The sequence below is a fragment of the Accipiter gentilis genome, chromosome 10 (genome assembly GCF_929443795.1).
Source record: "Accipiter gentilis chromosome 10, bAccGen1.1, whole genome shotgun sequence".
NCBI lineage: Eukaryota > Metazoa > Chordata > Aves > Accipitriformes > Accipitridae > Astur > Astur gentilis.
This window is the reverse complement of record NC_064889.1, coordinates 10,413,429-10,432,639: the sequence shown is the minus strand read 5'-3', so window position 1 is coordinate 10,432,639 and position 19,211 is coordinate 10,413,429. Positions and strand designations below refer to the sequence as shown.

Here is a 19,211-nt window from a genome sequence, read left to right as displayed (position 1 = left end):
GCAGCTTTTAAAAGGCAAGTATCATTTCAGATCTTTTAATCCAATTTTTTTATTTCAATGCTATTATTTGAAGCCAAGCTTTCACCAACTTTTTTCCCCTGGCAAGAAAGCCAGCCTAATGAGTTCCCACTCGGCTCCCTCAGTTGTGCTAGTACAACTTTTCACAGGACTATATGACGTGAACCACTGCAGGTTAAAAATAACCTGGCCCACTAACAGTTTTACTGGCACAACTGAGAGGTCAAAAAAAATATTTGTGGCCTGAGCAATCAAAGTTGCAGTAAGGGGGAATGGATTTGATTGCAGGAGGTATGCAGGAACTGCTCAAATGGTCTCCATTGCCAAAGGAAACATCTACATTCATTTTTAGAGTACAACTAGCTTCCAAGTTTTCGGCTTCTTTAACTATTTTAACCTAGAAAATGTATTCCAGGAATCCTGCTAGTGGTTGCTCTCAAAGCCAAAACCAACAGTGAATCCTTCCCCCCTCTCCCCAAATAATTCCCCGTGGAGGTACAGATGCCAGGATAAAAAAGGTAAACCTATTGACTATAGACTTTATTTTCCTAATTTTTTAGTATGTATAAACATATATACACATTCATACACACATTTCTTTAAAGGTAGTCCATGGACCCGAGAGATCCAAAACTCCAATGACATTCTATATGTATATAATAAAAGAAACCGTTTAAACCATTGTTCTAAGCTGAAAAGTGTCAAAATTGTGAACAAGTTCTTTAAAACATGCAAAAAATATCATTAGATTATATGAAGATATTGCTTTTAAAGGCAACTGCCCAGCAAAAACTAAGGCTAGTCATGAAAGTTCATTAGGCAGGTGCAGAGAATCAACAACCTGCAAAAACAAGTCCATGGAACACTGTTACAGTTACTAGACAAGCAGTGAACTAAAAACCTGATACAGGACAAAAAAAATTGAACTCACTGCACAAAAGAACAATAAGATTCTGATGAAATAAGTGTTTTAAAAGCACTAGTGTAGACATCTTTATTTATCGTGGCGATTACATTTAAAGATACCCAACTTCATTAAAAGCCAGTTGTATTTATAATCTTTTTTTTTTTTTACTGTTAGGATTTAAAAGCAATCACACAGAAACAACAAAAATGATACAAATATTAGTAAATGTAACAAGAGTGTAACAGCTGTAGTGAAAACAGCAAGAAGTGATCTGTAGAAGTGCACCTTAAAGATACACAGAAATGAATACTATCGAAAATAATGGCAAATGCAGCTGCAATAAGATTTAGTTACTGAAAACCCATTTATTACTTTAGATGCAATTCACCTGTTCCACTCTTAAGGTCAAGTCAGCTTTCCAATACTCAATACTTGTTTGGATTGGCTTAAAATAACTGAAACCAAATCAGTAGTATGAAATTTGTAGTGAGCTTAAAGAGTGAGTGCACCTACGTTAAACAAAGTTCTCAGACTAGCCTTGTTTGTCATCTTTCCGTAACAGTATTATCAGTGAATTATTCGAGCATTTTCTTCCTCCCGTTTAATAGCTACAGTCCAAATGAACAGGGAAGTTACATTATTTGCGACACAGATCATACGGTAAGCACCCAGATTGTATTTTTCAGATGACCTCCCATACATGCACATAACTTTGCACCATGTTAGTTGTAGAAGAGCATGCAAACCAGAGCTTCATCGGGACTGCGAGCAACTGTATTTTTACTGAGTGTTGCATTTGTTTCAGCAGCGAAGAACCGATGACCTAGCTGAAACTGAACCTGAAAATTTTAAAAACACGAAGTATAAACCAACCTCCCTCAAAACCAAACCTAAACAGCCGACACTACCCTCTCTGCCACGAGACAGCATAAGCTCCGCCTCGGGAAGGGCAATATCGCCTTTGCAAACCGCTCAGAAGTTCACACCCCCGAGCTGCGATGGGTGCGAGGCCGCGGGAGGAAGCCAAGTCCCCGAGGGCAGCCGAGCAGCTGCCGCTCCGCCCGCAGCGCCCCTGGCGCCGCCGCCTCTGCCGCAGCCTGACCGCCCCGCGTCCCGCCTCCCCCGTGCCGGCTGACCGCAAGGACTCGACTGAGGCTGCAGGTTCGGGTTTGGACGAGGCCCGCATACCACAGCCGCGGCGGGAGGGGAGGAGGCCCGGCGGCAAGGCCGGCACCCGCTGCCAAAGGCCGGGGGCCCCAGCCGCGGCCAGCCCCTGGACGGCGGAGGCAGGGCGAAGCGAGCCCTGCCTGGGACTCCCCTGCCGGGCTGACCCCCCACCCCCCGTTTCCCGGCGGAGCCCCGCAGGCGGCTCAAGGAAGCCCTCACGGCCCGGGGTGCCCGCTCCACAGACGCGAAGGGGTGCAAGGCCGCGCTCCGACCTAAGATGGCGTCGGTCTCGCAGGCGACAATCCCCCCGCGGCCCGCTCGCCCGCCCGCCGAGCGGCGGCTCCCTGCGCCCGGGGAGGAGGCAGGCCGCCCCGGCCGGGAGAGCCGAGGGGAAGGAAGGAGCTGCCCTTACCGTACTGCGCGTCCGGCGAGGCCTGCGACAGGCCGCCCCGCTCCCTTCCTCCCGGGCTGGCGGGGGGATGGGAGGCAGCCGAGCTGGCGGAGCCGCCTCACATCGCCGAAACGGGGCGCCCCACCTCAGCCGCTGCCAGGGGAGGAAGGGAGGGAGGGAGGGAGGGAGGGAGGCGGGGGCGACCGCGCGGCGCCCGGCGCGCTGCCTGACGGGTAGAGCGCGGGTCAGCCCCACAGCGGCGCCTGCTTTCCGGCAGCCGCGGGGCGGGGCCGCGCCGGGGCCGCGCGGGGGCGGGGCCGCGCGCCATGTGCCCGGCCTCGCGCCCCTTCCGCCAGCCGTCCGGCCCGGCCCGGCCCCGCCCGCCCGTCCGCCGCCGCCTGGGCGAGGGCTGACAGGGGCAGTCGTGACGCAGCCAGGTCCACGGTGGCACCCGCGGGCACGGAGGAGACCCGCCAGTAACATTCGCCTCAGCGGTGCCCCGTAAGTAAGCCCCGCTTGTCGAGCGAGTGAGCAGCTGTCCCTTCTGCCTGCAGGGACAGCAGGCGCGGTCTTCGGTAGGCCACGACGGGCAGTCAGGCCTTTCCTTTGTGGTACAGTTGATCACAAGCACCAGTAACTCCGCACAGCCGTGGGGCCAAACAACTCCGCACAGCCGTGGGGCCAAACAAAAGCTAGGGAAAGCCCCGAGCTGACGTTAAATATGGGCAACTGAGAATGTGACAGAGTGCGTTGCTGGAATAGTTGGAGCCTAAGATACTAGACTGAACGCTGTTCGGACTGGAGGTTCGTCGTGTGTTTTCATTGTGGGTTTTCATAGCCATTTACCCAGGAGGTTAAATAACATAATCAAAGATGTAATCATCTGTTCCAAATCTTTACTGAATAAAATGTTCCTATTACTTTCAGCAGGATGTTGCAAAACGGGTAGACGAGGCCTTAACTGAGCAGTGAAGCCATGGTCACTAGAAAACAGTCCTGGAGCACGGTATGGCAAAGAGCTGCGTTTTCACTGACCTCAGAATTTGCACATGAAGATCTCTGAATCAAAAGGTGACTAAGAAATTAATTTTTTCTCCTGTCTATAGTGCTCTCTCACCCAGGCCAACATCTGTCTAAGAATGCTCCCAAGTTCAGATTTTCTTTTTTCCCTCAGTTTTGCTGTCTGTTCTACCCTAATTTAAAAAAAAAAAAAAAAAAAAGGAAGTATCATTCTTCGTTTAGTAAAATATTAAAATGTTTCTGGTGAATTTTGAAGGTAAATAATGGGAAAGTACTTAACCATATGTCATCTGTATCTCTCAACTTTTTCAGCCCATACTTCTCACAAGTTACTATTGGTGATTTCTGCCATAGCTGCCTTCAGACATCTTCAATTTACTTACTGCAAATTCTTTCTCAAATATAGGTATTTTTCAGAAGAATAAGTGAAGCATCTTTCTCCTTGTGAACTTAAGCTCTAAAGATTTGAGTACTGTGTTTAGCCTGGAAAATATTCTGTTCATTTTCACTATTATCTTTAGATTACTGCAAAGCACTTTGGAACCTCAGAGAAGTGAAGAAAAAAATTAAACAACATTTGTAATTAAATAATTGCTGCGTAGTGATTATGCTATTAAATCATTTGGTTATTACAGTTTAGTAATTAAACAATTATTAAACTATGCCATTCTGCCAAAGTAGGAGGAAAAAAGAGAGAGAAAGAAATATTCTTGATATTTGGCAGAAAATGGAGAAAAAAGAATGGGAACTAGAGAGGGGAGCTCATTTTAGACAGAAGTGACTAAGAAGAGAGAGGTATAGTCCAGTTACTTGAAACATGAATTTTCAACTACTCGTTTACCTACTGAGAAGTCATTGCAGGTGTTTATGTTGTTTTTAAAGCAAGATAAAGAGAAGATAAGGATTACAAGGTAAAAAATTGAAAAAGTGTGAAATAACATAATTAAGATCAACTCTGCACATTTAATTTATTAATTTTATGCCTTTTGAAGGTGCACAATTGCATACTGTCTGTTCTGCAAGACCCCTACCTAAGTTCTTGGACAAATTGTTTGAATGTCATGTTTTGCATCGTCCTACAAAGCCACATGAGCAAAACAAGTTTACCAAGTGAGAATTAATAAGCATTCACAACTTTGAAACTCACAAATGAATGAAGGATAGCAAATAGCTCCCATAATTACAAAAATTTGTACTTTCCAAGGCTCCCTCAGTTTATAGATGAGCATCTTAGCTAAGCTTAGTACATAGTTAATGCGAAAGCCCTAAAACTTTGTGTTGCAACAAATAATTGGTGACTAATTAAAAAAAATTGAATGACATCTGAAAAAGCTCTTTCTAAAGAAGAGACTGAAAACTCAGTATACTGTGATATAGGTGAGCTGTGTCTCCTTAGGATGTGAAACTTCATAGACTGCATCAACAATGAAGGTGCCTTTCTAATGTTCCTCATCAGCCATGGAAATGACATGGGAGGTGCTCTGGTGGGGGCAAACAAAAACAGGGATTCCTACCCTCCACATTTTAGTAATAGTCTTTGGCAGTTATCATTACAGTGAGCCAGCAAATTGAGGCAATTAAACAACATACTCCTCTGTGGTGTCCTTGCAGTAAGAAAGGCATAGGGAGATATACCATACAGGAAGATCTGTATCTCCTGTAGTAGAAGCCAGTATGATGGAAGACATGCAGTACTTTCAAATGCAGTCTAAAAAACTGCAAGTTCTGGAGATGCTAGCCAGAATTAAGTACCGTGAAGGAAGGCTGCATTATATGTAAGAGGAGGTACTGATAAGGTAATGAGGTTTTAGCAGGGCCATGCCTGAAAACTTACAGAGAAAACTGCAAATGCGTGATATACTCTAAAAGAGAAACATAGCAGAAGCTGATTACAGAGAACAATTTTAATTCATGCAATTGGGCAGCATGCATGCACTGTTGGCCATAGTATTAAAGCTGAGCTCGAAAGCTAACTGTTCTGAATTACTTCATCTTAAACCTACTGGCTTGTGACTTAATTACTGAAGAGACATTCCTTTCCCTTCTGAGAGTTATTGACAGTAATCTCTCATCAGTTTCTGGGTTTTGTCTCAAAAGCATTGTCTGTGTGAGAGAAATCATTTGATTGCAATATCCCTCAATGGTTCAAAATGCTTCTATTGCTTGCCGCAGGTTAAAAAAACCCCACAAATAAAAGCAAGTTGCATTTGTAAACTAAAGACACTTGCTAACATAGGCTAACGCAGATGCATGGATGTAGGCAACTAGACACATTGATACTCTTAGCTCTGGCAGCTGTTAGACCTGCCAGTCCAATCAAAACCCAAAGTCTGTTAGCCGTTTATATTTTGCTTCTCCACTGTCATTCTTTTTCTTTCTTCCCAGCAAAAAAAATTGCAGCAATAGATTCATAGATTCATTCTAAGTGTAGAGTCTCTGTGTTGTTACTGTGATCTGCCCCTTCTGCTCTGCAGGTCTTTGACTTCTGTTTCTCAGTTTTTAATTGCCCACTAAACTATCATTTGTTCTATCCCAGGGGTCTGTTCCCCCACATCACCCTGTATTGACAACTGATGAATTAGCAGACAATAGTCTGATTTTGACAAGGCATACAGAAGTTTGTTAAGAAATCGCAGAAGCTGGTAGCTGTACTGCTCACAACACCAGAGGGTATAACTTACTTCCTGTCTTGCCTCCTCTGACTTTATGCTGGTAGAGGGACGAGTGCAATAAGTGAGAAATTATGAATACAGCTATCAACTTTATTCTGCCTATCAACCAGCAGTTGTTCATAGTGTTCTTATTTTGCTTATCATGTTCATGCATTTTGAGGCAAGAGTCAGTCAGCTAAGCATTAGGATTTTGCACTTGAGATAGGCAAAGGGGGGGCAAATTGGAAAACAAAGCATGTCTTCTCAAGTAGTAATTAATAACTAGCAACAAGCAACTTGCAAGACAGCAGTTGCTCTTGATTGCTTCAGCTCAAATGTTAACCAAAAAAAAAATAATCCTCATATTGATTCATAGAGACTAGAAAAGAATTAGGCAAGCAAATGTCTATCTGTCATTGATTTCTGTAAACAAAAGGCCCAGTATAATAATTCTCAAGATGGTCATCTGTTTTTCTCTTACAAAAAAAAAGCTTGGGGCTGGGAAAAAACAATCCTCATACTCTTTATGTCAATTAGCAGGTCTTTAAACAATGCATTGGTGTCTGCAAAAGGTGGATGATTACTTTTCACCCTGCTTTTTAACTTGATGATCCTTTTGATTTTTAACCACAGCCATCCCATCCATATGTAGCTAAAAGGCAAAATCCCATCAAGTATTTTTAGCAACACAAATAGTTTGGTTGAACTGCTCTTTATTTTCAGATCAAGACCAAAGAGCTAGACATTGGGAAATCAGGAATTGTAGTTGATACTTTAGAAACCTTGCTATGCAAGAACAGCAAAATATGTGCTTAAGAGCATGTAAACCACCTTACCTCTTACAATGAAATCATAAGACAAGCTAGTGTTTTATTCATCTGTAGTTATAGGCTGATTCGGAAAACCTTTAACCACTCCATTAAAGATTCACAAAATCAGATACACGCTACAAATTATGTTATCTTTGGATTAAGAATTTATATAGAAATTCTTAGAACTGTTGCTATTGACATTCATCTTAGGAAATCCATTTTGTTACTATGATGACCTAACCAATTTCACTAGATAGAAAGAGTCTTCACTTCCCCAACTCTCTCCACAAGAGAGGTGAATGTGAAATAGTAGCCAAAAAAATGGAATTCACATTTCTTAACTGAAACAGTAACAGATGTCACCATAAACTATTTGTGCAAGCCTCTTACAAGTTTATAGATTTATAGATTACATAAATATGGGGACCAATTAAGCTACCACCAGCATGCAGACACCTCTGTCATAGAACTTGGAGGTCAATGTAACAGTGCCAGCAGGATTCCAATTAAAGGAAAGTACCATATACAAAGAAAGTGACAGGGAATTTAAATAGGGATCGTGAATGTACCTACACAGAAATACAAGCAGAGTACTAGGAGAACATAAAGTTATCAAACTTTTTAGAAAACAGAACTTTTAAAAATTAAAACTTTACAGTACATTTGATCAGATATTCCCTTCTGCTCTGCTGATACTAAAATATCTTACTTAATTTTCAGTTTCAGGTTGATATTTAAAAATGAACTTTCATATTTTCTTCACTATTGATTTGGTAAACAAAATTAATATTTGGTGAGAGTGGTTGAAGAGTAAAGAAATTTATAGTATGTTCTGAAAAGTCTTGAACAAAGTCCTGAAAAACAAATTTTAGATGTGGCTTGAGTTTAACATAATGCTGCCTTATTAACATCAAAGTTTACTTCATCAGAGTTACCTAGGGAGATTTTGAAGATCCCATCACTGAAGATTTTCTAGAGTAAGTTAAAACATGTAAGCAAACTTGGTACATTTGGTGCTACTATGCTACTGGGGGAAGTGCTACTAAACTACTGTGACAAATATACCTAATGATGATTTTTTTAAAACCCCTACTGAATGAGGACTTCATGTTGTATCTGCTCACTATTTGAATGTAATCTGGGAATCAGAGTGCTATTGTCTAGTTTTGATTTTGTGTGTTAGTAAAAAATCTATAGCGGAGTGAGGAAGTCTTGCTCATTAGCATTGAAGTTACGGGTTTGTTTAATATTATTTGTTATTCTTAGAGGCACTACACACATACAGCAGGTATCAACCCGCATGACATTGCAATTGGAGCTGCTGCCAAAATTTTGTTAGAATGGATATGTTCAGAAGGGAAGCCTGTAAATACGAATGCACAAACAGATACTAAATTAACATCTGCAAAACAAACACTATTCAACACATGTATGGTTTACTCAAGTAATCAAGTATTCCATAAGGTATGCTTGTAAAATTGATTGCATTTAGTCTGCTGTGGTTTGTTGTTACAGTATCATACCTTCAGGATTTTGGCACAAGTACAAACACTAAGGGGTGATCTAATCTGTTTATAACATTATTTTATAATGTTTGTTAGGCATATATAATATGTTTATACTTTCCTTTTTGAGACAATATGAAAAGTCTTAACATGCAACCCTGAAGAAAGCGTAAGCTTCCAGTCTTTTAAACTTAAAAAGTATGCTTCTGTAAATTCAGAAAAAAGCCCAACCCAAACCATAAATTGTCTTTTTAAACACTTCCAACATACCTTCATGCAGAATAATAATAATAAAAAACATTAACATCTAGGAGAGTCAGTTTCTCTTCAGCATGCATTTATTCCTGTCAACATTACTAAAACTCATCAGATGAGAACATACCCTAAACTGCTTGAAGTTACAAGAAATGTTTCAATTGGATGAGCTCTATCAGAATGAAAATGGCTACGAACAGAGCCATTGCTATTACAAATCTAGGTTGTTTATTTGGATGCAAAAGAGAAATATTTTGTAAAAAAATTTTTGTTTCCAGAAGCTTTTCATGGTGACTTTAGGTTAAAATGAAGTTACTATATTAACATTAAGAAATAAGTCTTGAAATAATTTAATTTTCATTTTAGAGATTGATTTCAGAAAATTGATGCTATATACATCCATTTATCTATTGCTACTGTCTAGTTCTCACACCAGAGACACAGGGCATACACCTTGTCTATTGGATTAATTTTTATCATTCACCTTAGAACGAATTCAATCCTAGATGTCTACTGTTGTGTATACTCCACATAGTAAAGAAAATCCAAGCAAATAACTACTTGGTTTAGCCTTTGCATCCACTTCTACTCAATTAAGTAATTCAGTAGTAAAGAACATTGTTCCAGTGGGTTGATGCCAGACATTGTTATAATACTTGGCAGAAGCCTTAAATAGCATGAAAAGTGGCATAATACCAACTCAACATATGCCCAAGAGACTCTTGTTGAAAAATGACACTACTGGGTAAAGTTTACAGTCATATTTTCTACTTTAAAAAAAAGGGGGGGGAGTAATATTTATTGTATATTTATTGGAGAAGTTGTCTTCTTGACAGCAATTGCCAGGTCATACTGCCAACTGCTGTACTGCAAGAATCCTACTGTTAGATTGGTTTCTCTCTCACTAGCCTTGTCAGAGAAAGAAAGGGCGTTGTACATTACTTTGCAAAGATGCTCTAGTTCATTAGAATACTGTGAACAAATATTCAGCAGCATGTGCCCTTGTTAACAGGAAGTGAAAATTTCTCCTATGATGCTTCCTTTTGTTGTGATTTGTAAAAAATTATTAACTTGTTATGCCACATATTAGCGATTCTTCATACAGGATCCCAGAAGCAAACCACATTGTGTTGGGCAGACAAAAAGAGGATAATTCCTCCAAAAAAGAAAAGACAAAAAAAGTTAATTAAAACTTGTAAAAGTACAATGCTCCAATGCAGCTTTTAAACTATTGCAGATAGTACTGGAAGTGATAAATGATGCATCTGCTTTGAAACCATAAAACAACTTATGTTGTGTCACAGCAAGTTGCTGTTAGGACGATTTTAAAAATACCTGAAGAATAAACATAGAAACATATCAGCTCCTAAGCAATAAGTATTTTCTCGTCATCCAAAAGAAACAAACTAGTAATACAGGAATAAAGAAAGAAAATATGTTAAATGTAATATTCCTTTAGCATAATATTATTCAGAATTTCGGCTGAGGTATCAGCAACTGGGCAAATCACTGTAAGGAGAAAGTGACATGCTTTTGGATTGTTAAATTTCTTTATATTCTTTACAAGTAATCATGTATTTGCCTAGCAGGTTCTGTTCATAAAACTAGAACTGAAACTGATTTCTTGGCATTATCATCACATCTGTAAATTGTGTGCATGAATTCTGAGAAAAGTCTGTGCCAATAAGTGATTTTTATTTAACAGATTGGCTGCCAAACTGAAAGAAAAGAAAGTATTAAGATAACAAAACAGAAAACAATGGGGATTGCTGTTTTATCCACTAGCCGATTAGTTTACAGTTTGTAAAGGGGGACCCCATAGTAGTCCTAGAATCAACACTTCCCACGGGTCTGATCTAATCAGAGTTTTGCAGGGTATTTGGGGTGTTCTTCTCTGATGTAGCTATTCCAATTTAAGAATGTTAAATGTCTACCTGAACAGGGATTAAAAGCCGAGGGTGCCCCACCTCCTCAGTTCCTGGTTTACCCATCAGATTTGAGTTGTTCTGACTCAGTGAAAACTTATGTGAAACAAAACAAGGAGGTTTATTCCAAAATCCCTACTAGTCTGAGTGATGAGATCTCCTCAAACAGGAGAGGGGACTAGGCAGAGGTCTTCTCTGCCTAGTGCATTCTCCCTGATGAATGCACTATTGTCTGGATTTTTGGATGAAAAGCAGCATCACTTCCACCTTCCTTTTCTTGCTTATGAATCTAGCCTGTCATGTCCTAAGATTTTGCATTCACACTGCTGTATGAAGCTTAAGAACCACCAACAGAAAGCATTGGCCTCTAAAACATTCTCTTTATTTCATGTATCATTGCCTTCCCTTAAGCTGCATTTTTTGCCGGGTTCCATTGAGAACAGTCTCTAGCAGATGAACATTTTCTATTCAATTTTAGAAAGTTCCTCTGTATGAATGATAACTTTAAAATGGTAGAATTATATATTTTTAAAAACTTTGTTTTAAAAAAATGATTGTGCTGGGGTTTTTTTCTGGTAAGTTTTCTGATCCACTGACTGCTATTTATAAAGTCAGAAACTGTCCAACTGCCCTCATATCTACACAACTATTTCCTTTTTGCCTTAATATTCAGCAGAGTTGACTTGTTTATCTTTCCTTCAGGCTCCCTCATGTTGGGCAGGTAGTGTTCTTAGCAGGAATTATTGTATGCCTTGAAAAAAACTTAAGAAACAAAGTTGTAAGCAGCAACTCTATAACACAGAGTTAATATTGTCAAGGCTCTCCATCATCTCCAGATTCTTGAATATTTGGTCCTTAACTAAAATTTAGCCAGTTTGTAGTTCCCTTGCCAAATTACAAAACAGAATGCATGCTTCCTACCTGGACTACATGTGTCTGGCAGCCTGGATATGTTTGTACGGCAATCAAAACACAAAGTCCATCTGAATACCATGGTGATGCATACTTCATTGGTGTTAATATTGACTTAGCTCTGAAGCAGACAAGGCAATCATTTGCTGTGCAACATCTCAGGTGTTCTAAACAGCTTGAATGTAAATCATATCTTTCATGTAAAAATATGGAGGAGGGATCAAAAATTCATATAATGAATATAATTTCTTATTTATTCCTGTACATTTGAATAGTAGTATTAACATGACATTAAATTTGGTAGAAACATCTGTAAGAAATGGATTTTTTTTAAAATGTAATTTCTTAAAGGTTAAACTTTTCATTTGGCTTCTAAGACATATTTAGCCTAGTTTACTAAGGAAAGGAGATTGCAATCATAGCACGTATGTGCCCCATCAATAGGTTTTGAGCACTGATTTGAGACAAATTTGATAAAAGGGTAGTTACTCCTTTAAAGTAATTAGGAGCTTAAATTTTTTGTAAAAATAGCTGCTGGGTAGAGAGTACTGAGAGTTAGAATGAAGAGATGCTCATTCTACCCAGAGAGAGATCTGAGAAATGCCACCACTGTGGCTTCCATCAATTTGCAAGCAAGACTCAGGTTTCATTTGCATTGATTCTCATAGACCTGAGTTAACAAAGGGAAGGCACCATTGTTATCCCAGTAACGCCTGAACTCTGAGGACAAGGATGGCACATGAGCAGTTGGGAGTCTGAATTGGCTCCCAAAGCACAGCTAGAGTCCAAGTGACAGTCCGTGTCATTCTATCACCCCTAACATTTATTAGCTGTTTGTCATAAAAAGAATTATTCTGCTGACTTGTGTATTACTTTTCTGTATCCTACAAGTATTCTTAAAATAATAATAATCTTACTTAAGTCTCAAACTAGAACTTACAGCTGTTTTTTTGCATTACACAGTGTATGGAAGAGGGAGAGAAGACACCGTTTCTGTGCTAACCTCACTTCAAGTCAATTATCTTTGTTCTCTTTCCTTTTTCTCAACAGCCCGTAGTGCTCCATTTCCTCTCAATATGCCCTATTATTATCCCAGCTTCTAGTGTTCCAGAAGTGCATAAAACTAGTGAAAATATCCTTTAATTTCTCACTTCAGATTCTGTGTCTGGCCAATGTTACTTTTCACGCCAACCACAGTAAAGATGATAGTTCTGTGTTGTAGACCCACATAATGGGCTGGTAGCAATGGAGACCAGCATAGCATCAGAGCCTGTAGCAATGAAGGATTGTAGAGCTAAACCTTAAACAACAGAGAGACTTATAGGACAGTGAAGTTTAATGGATGCTTTTTTGATCTTTGAGTGATGATTTACAGAGAGAAATTGGAATTTTCATATGACATTGTGATTAATAGCATTGCATTGGTACCAGCTGAAAGTTCTTGTGGCCTAGGACAACAGAAATGCCATTCTGGTGTTACAACAGCTAAAAAATAACTTTTAATTATATGAACAAGTAGTATTAAATTACAAATAACAATGCTATGGCAATAAAATTCATCCTAACAAACAATATAGGTAAGCAGAGGCTGCACAGAATTCTTTAATGAATCTTGGTCATAACATTCTACAGCCCACAGATTTCTAAAAAGTATTTTTTTTATGTGCCTGCAGCAGACATTTGCAGGTTGATTTCCTTAATTCTGCTAATATATTAGTACAAATCTATGTGCAGTAAAAAATAATTTTGCAAGACTTTTAAATATCTAGCAAAACACTGAAGCCCTAAACAATTTGTGGTTTGTAGTTAATTTCATTGTTGCAAACAAAAGTTGTCAGGCTAGTAGTTTTCTCTAGTGTCCCGCTTCTAGTGTATGGTTTCACTGGGAAGCATTAACAATGAATCAGTCAACTCGTCTGCTTTTATTTAGGCAGGTGGAGTACAGATATTAAACATCTACAATAAACAGATGCCTATCTGAATTTGACAGAATTTTTAAAAATGGTGTTTTTTCATGTTTTCTAAACTAATGTGAACACTGTGCATATCCTTTACTACAAGCCAGGATTACTCACAAGATCTGCCAGTCCCCAAAATTATTTTTTTAAAAGGCCATATACAAGTCATTAAAAAACAGCTTATCCCTTTGAAGGTTCAAGACAGGCTAATGTTTTACTTTTCAGGAAAGAGAAGGTTGAAATATCAGGAAGCAGTGGTATATATAGAGCAGTGATACTTAAAGGCAGCCTTCTGTTCAGAATTATTATTATTACAGAGAAGACTTTCATAGTGCTGCAACTTAGGTTACCGTCATTGACAAAAAAATAATCTTTAAATAAAATAATCTTCTGGAAGTTAACAAAGTGGAATAGACTTACAAATTTAACAACACACCTTGCTTCTATCAATGTATGCTGTGTGGACTAAAACTGCAACTTTCAGTTTGACAAAATCTGAGTTAGCTATAAAATGCCAATATCCTGACAAAATATATAAAAAAATGCACCTGTGAAAAATTAGGCATTAATTATAAACAGTCTCTAATGGCTTAAACTACAGGACTGCTCTTTTAGTTCAGTAGCAAAGTACTCACTTGGGAAACTTGTGATATCATTTTAGAGCAGTTTGTCAGATGAATTTTCTATTTCAGTAGCTAATTGAAAACAATTTGCAGAAGCAGCCATGTTCATTCACATTGTTAACCACTTAATGATCTATAATAGGGGGAGAGATCCAGCTCCCATGGAATCATATAGTCATCTAATTCATTTAGAGTATTTTCAATTTGGTATTATTTTGAAGAGGAATAAAATGTATCCACCTGATAAACTTAGAATCATAGAATCATTTAGGTTGGAAAAGACCTTTAAGATCATCGAGTCCAATCATCAACCATGCCCATTAAACCGTGTCCTGAAGTACTCCATCCACTTGCTTTTTGAATACCTCCAGGGATGGTGACTCAACCACTTCCCTGGGCAGCCTGTTCCAATGTTTGACAACCCCCTCAGTAAAAACTTTTTTCCTAATATCTAACCTAAATCTCCCTTGCCTCAACTTGAGGCCATTTCCTCTTGTCCTATCTCCAGCTACCTAATAGAAGAGACCAACATCTACCTCACTACACTTTTAAACATCAGAAATATTTAAAGCAATATACTTTCAGAGTCCAAACCAGATATTGTTGTGTCCATTAACAGAACATAGCTTCCTTACCATATATAAATCCAATGTTGTGCTAATTGGATTTAAAAAAAATATTTAATTTTACTAATTTCTACTGTAGCATATTAAAATAAGAAGTATTTAAGTTAGAAAGGTTTCTGCAGTGTCTTTCCTGAGATTTACTGTTTTGGTTGCTTTTCTACTCAAGAATTTTACTTTAAAAGTGGTAACACTCAACATAGATGACTAACATTATTGTAAAACCTTGAATAGCATTGTAAAGAAGACAGCAAAACTTACTGAACAATATTACAGAAGAAGCAGAAACTTGATGCCTTAGGTGTCAGGAATGTATTTTCTATAAATAAATAGAATTACACAAAAGGATGTGTGTTGGATAAGAATTGCTTCTATATGGATCCACTGCCAGGATTGGGACCTTTGTCAGCTTCTTGGGATAGGATCAGTTCTCTTGGGCATTTTTACAGTTTCCAGAGCAATACTTTGAGGGCCATTATGAGGAACTGATCAGTGATAGGTACCCTTTTGCATTGATCAGTTATCTTTGGTATAAAGCTGAATATTAATGGAATATACAATATTTACAGAAACAGTAATAGTGTCAGTAATCATTAATATCTGTGGCAATAATCAGGATCTTCATAATTTTGTACTTTTCAGGAGTAGTGGAAAATGTTTTAGAAATGAAATAAGAGTACAGCTATGAAAGTGCAATGTATGTGCGTCTAGACCTAGGAAAAAATCAAAGATAATGTAGAATTACAAGGCAAACATTTGCATTCCTTTACTTTTTCAGTTGTTTTGGGTTTTTTTGTGTTTTTTTTTCCTGGAGTGGGTAGGTTGGTAAGGCTCTGATTGACTGAACACAGCCCTCAGAGCAGAATAGAATAGAATTCAATTCTTTCAAGTTAGCTATTGAAAACTATAGAAATCCTAGTTTGCTAGAATGCAGTCCTGGTTCTTTTTATGGGAAAACTGGGAGCTAGAATGGGAGGCTAAATGTAAAGAGTGACTATTTCTTTCTGAGAAAATAAGTATCTGGGGGTTTGGCCCAAGAGTAGAACAGTTCTATTCTGGTTATAGGAGATATTCAAGGCTGAAAAAAACATAGATTTAAAGAAAAAAAAGTATTGTGATTGATAATAATTTCTATTTTAATAGCTTCTGTCTCAGCAATTTAAAAAAAAAATTTAAAAAATAATATTTCACTTTCTTAAAGTGAAAGATTGTATAGTATTAATAAAAACCTATACTTGATGATAAAAGAGAATATGATTTTTTTTTTTTTTTTTAAAACAGATCTTGATCTGATTGAAAACTATTCTAAGCCTAACCTTCCGTGGTTAGGCATCTCCTTACCATAGAGCTTCTGACTGGAATGTTTTCCAGGCAGATGGATAAACTGTTTGCCTATGTCTGGTTTCCTAATACTGAGTTAAAAAAAATTGCAGTACTACATATTCACAGATTGAAATTTATATTCCTGGTACCTGCAAATTTAAGAGCCACATGATAACATAAAACCTATTTGTGCTCTTATTAGAGGAGATTTATTGTAGAAATCTTTGTTTTCCACATCAGCAACCTCATTTTTCCTCCGAACTTGAATTTTAAAGGACACCAAGACAACAATATCAGATGCCATAAATTGAAATCCTGTCTGAAGAGAAGTGAATGAAGCAACTAAATTAAGCAACTAGAAACTAAAGCAGATTCAGAATAGCAATAGTTCTGATGACATCAGTCTTGAGTTATGGTTTTCTTTTATGAACTGTTCCACATAGATACAGGGCAAAGCATCTTCAGAATTTTTTCATAGTGAAAAAAACAATTTAGTACTCTTTCTGGCTAACTACTTTTTTCTTTTCATCAGTCCTGAAAGAATCAATCATCCATATGTAGCATATTGCAACTTAATTCAATTTCCTAATTCCCAGTAGTTACACTCAATGCTAAGAACACGCTGCACCTGATTTCCATGTTTTTGTGAAAAACAAGATCTTAGACTTCATGCTCACCATTAGAGAAATACTTTAATTCTTTCACCATTTTCAAGGAAACCACCTCTCCAATGCAAACATTATACTTGGTTTCTGATTATTCTTCTTGGACTTTTTTATAAGGTTTATTGAGAAAGTGTACATTATGAGAGTTTTAAGGAATACTCTTTGAAATAAGTCATCTTTTTTGACTAGTGGAAGGATTAGATGCTATCCCGGCTGTATAGCTGTATAGCTAGACACAGCCTCAAAATGAGGCTGAAGAACACAGTGAGTAAGAAGGGCCTCAGTTAATGAGGAAAAAGGCTTCAAAAATGCCCTTGATATGCTTTATATCTGCAGTGGTCAAGATACAGAAGAATAAGAGATGGCCGAATGGAAGCTAGAGCGCAGCAGACAGCCTAATGGAGGTAGGAGACGATACATGTGAGATGAAAATCAGCTTCTGCAGCAGCAGTCCCAGATGGACTGTTGTGATTTACTGAGCAGTCAAGACTGTAGAAACCAGTGACTGACACTCTGCCTGCCACTGACCTGATCTTTGTCTCTGATGGAGCTGAGAACAACTGGCAGCAGAAATGAAGGTGGGTAGTTTGTTGTTGATTAGGCAGTGCACTTGCTTTTACTACATGGGATGAACCATGTATTTCACTTTGCTCCAGCAACTCACAAATAACTTCATTTCGTGTTCTTTTTGACCACTAAATAATAAATTTTACTTACTCTTAATGCAGCCTACCTCTATGGTTGCTGCTAATTTATTTCTCTGTCATATGAGTAACCTTGTTGGTCTCACCAGCTGTTCTATAAAGAAAATCTTTGTCATGATCTTCCCCTTCCCACAGCTTGTTTAACTTTGGTAGAGTTTGACCTGTATGTAACACAGCCCTAAGTTTGTTGCAGGCTTTTCTCTGCATATCTGCCTATGAGCAGATATGGGCAGTTTTGGGCTGCTGTTCTATTGTTATATCTTGCTTATATCAAAATCCCACACAGATTTGCTACATTTTTGAAGTGGCCAATAACATTTTCATTTCAACCATTGCAAATATACTTGCCAACCTAGAATTGGCTCTTTCAGTGGGAAAAGCTTACCTTAGGAGCCACAAAGTATTTGTCCTTCTTTTTCCTTCCATCACCTTGTAAACAAAAATCGATGTTTTGCTTACACCAGGGATTTCTCTTTTCAAAACCACCAGTGCCAAGTGAATAATCTAGGAGGCTTTCCAGCCCCGTGTTATTGCACCAACTACCAGAGATTACAATAATCTTCATTCAGTGGCTTAACACATGAACAAAAGATCTCACTACATGATTCTCAAAGTCTTAAACCATAATGTTTTGTACTATTCCATTTTCTAAGAATATTAGAAAAATTTGTTTAAAATGGTGAGCAAAACCCCCAGAATATTCTGAGGGGCGTTATAATCTGCAAGAAAAATAACCCATACAGTAAAGTATTAAATCATAAACTTACTTTATGTAGATGAACACTAACCAAAACCTAAATGATCATTTCAATTTTAGGCTGTAATCAAACTGATAATTTTGTGCCAGTGTATCTTTGAATAATATGTGGACTTACTGTATTAAAAAGAAGATGGAGAAAGGCTTTTTTCACTGGTGTTCGTGTATAATAATCTAGAAAGACTGTATTGAGATCTTGAGAATAGCACTTGCAGACCTATGACTGCTTTAGGAATTCAATACCATCTGTATGCTCTACTAAGGTCTCTTTGCTACAGGTACATTGTATATTTTATGATACTAAAGAGGGTAACAATGGCGTGTGCAAGAAAGGCACATTGCTAATAATCCCATTCCCTTTAAATATTTAGGATTCTGTCATATTTCATAATCGGAACATAGAAGTAACAAATTAGAACAACTTCATGCTGATGAAAATTACTGATTAAGTATTAAAAGCTGTGAGAGTAAGCCATTGCTTGAAAATAAAATCCTTGAAGGGAGAGAAAAGATGCAGTTGCAATCATTTGCAAATGTTTTTCCCCCTTGATTTTTTGTTTTCCTATAGCAGTATTAGGACAAGAGCAGAAATTCCTGAATGCTAAACTGTCTGTGATACTGAAAAAAATTATTTGATTTCTCTCATATTCTTTCATCTATAAAATTGAAATATTACTGCTTATATTGGCTCAGGGCAGTTCTCATCAGAAGTGGTAAACCTTAGTACTACCCCTTGGCTTGCAGTGATGCTCTGTAGGTTTTGCCCTGAGTCAGACCCTGACACAAATAATGTCAGCTCTAACGCTATTACAGTTGAAGCAATGGATACAACTCTTTGGCTGTGTAGCTGTTACCACATCATGAGATTGGAACTATTCCTGTCAAATTGGATAATACTAACAGTGAGAGCTACAGCCTCAACAGGCTCCAACAAAGAATGTATTTGAGCTTCCCTCAGCTCTTAGGCAGTGTTTAAAGGTTTAGCCAGAGATCCT

General features: G+C 38.3%; 1 protein-coding gene and 1 long non-coding RNA gene across 14 annotated transcripts in view; one reads left to right on the top strand and one right to left on the bottom strand.

The window, feature by feature from the left end:
• The window catches only part of ZNF280D (zinc finger protein 280D), a 54,615-nt gene extending 51,915 nt beyond the window's left edge, over positions 1-2,700 (bottom strand). For 4 of the 13 annotated variants that reach the window (XR_007507449.1, XR_007507447.1, XR_007507448.1 and 1 more), the window contains exon 1: positions 2,505-2,699. The gene's annotated coding sequence lies outside the window, so the exon portion shown is untranslated. Of the gene's footprint in view, positions 1-2,504 lie in introns of all 13 variants that reach the window. The other 9 variants (XM_049811930.1, XM_049811925.1, XM_049811928.1 and 6 more) reach the window with 4 other exon arrangements.
• A 179-nt stretch (positions 2,701-2,879) lies between these two features.
• LOC126043471 (uncharacterized) overlaps positions 2,880-19,211 on the top strand; it is a 32,876-nt gene continuing 16,544 nt past the window's right edge. Inside the window, exons 1-2 of the long non-coding RNA XR_007507451.1 lie at positions 2,880-2,984; positions 3,411-3,554. This is a non-coding gene — a long non-coding RNA (uncharacterized LOC126043471). The remainder of the gene's footprint in view (positions 2,985-3,410; positions 3,555-19,211) is intronic.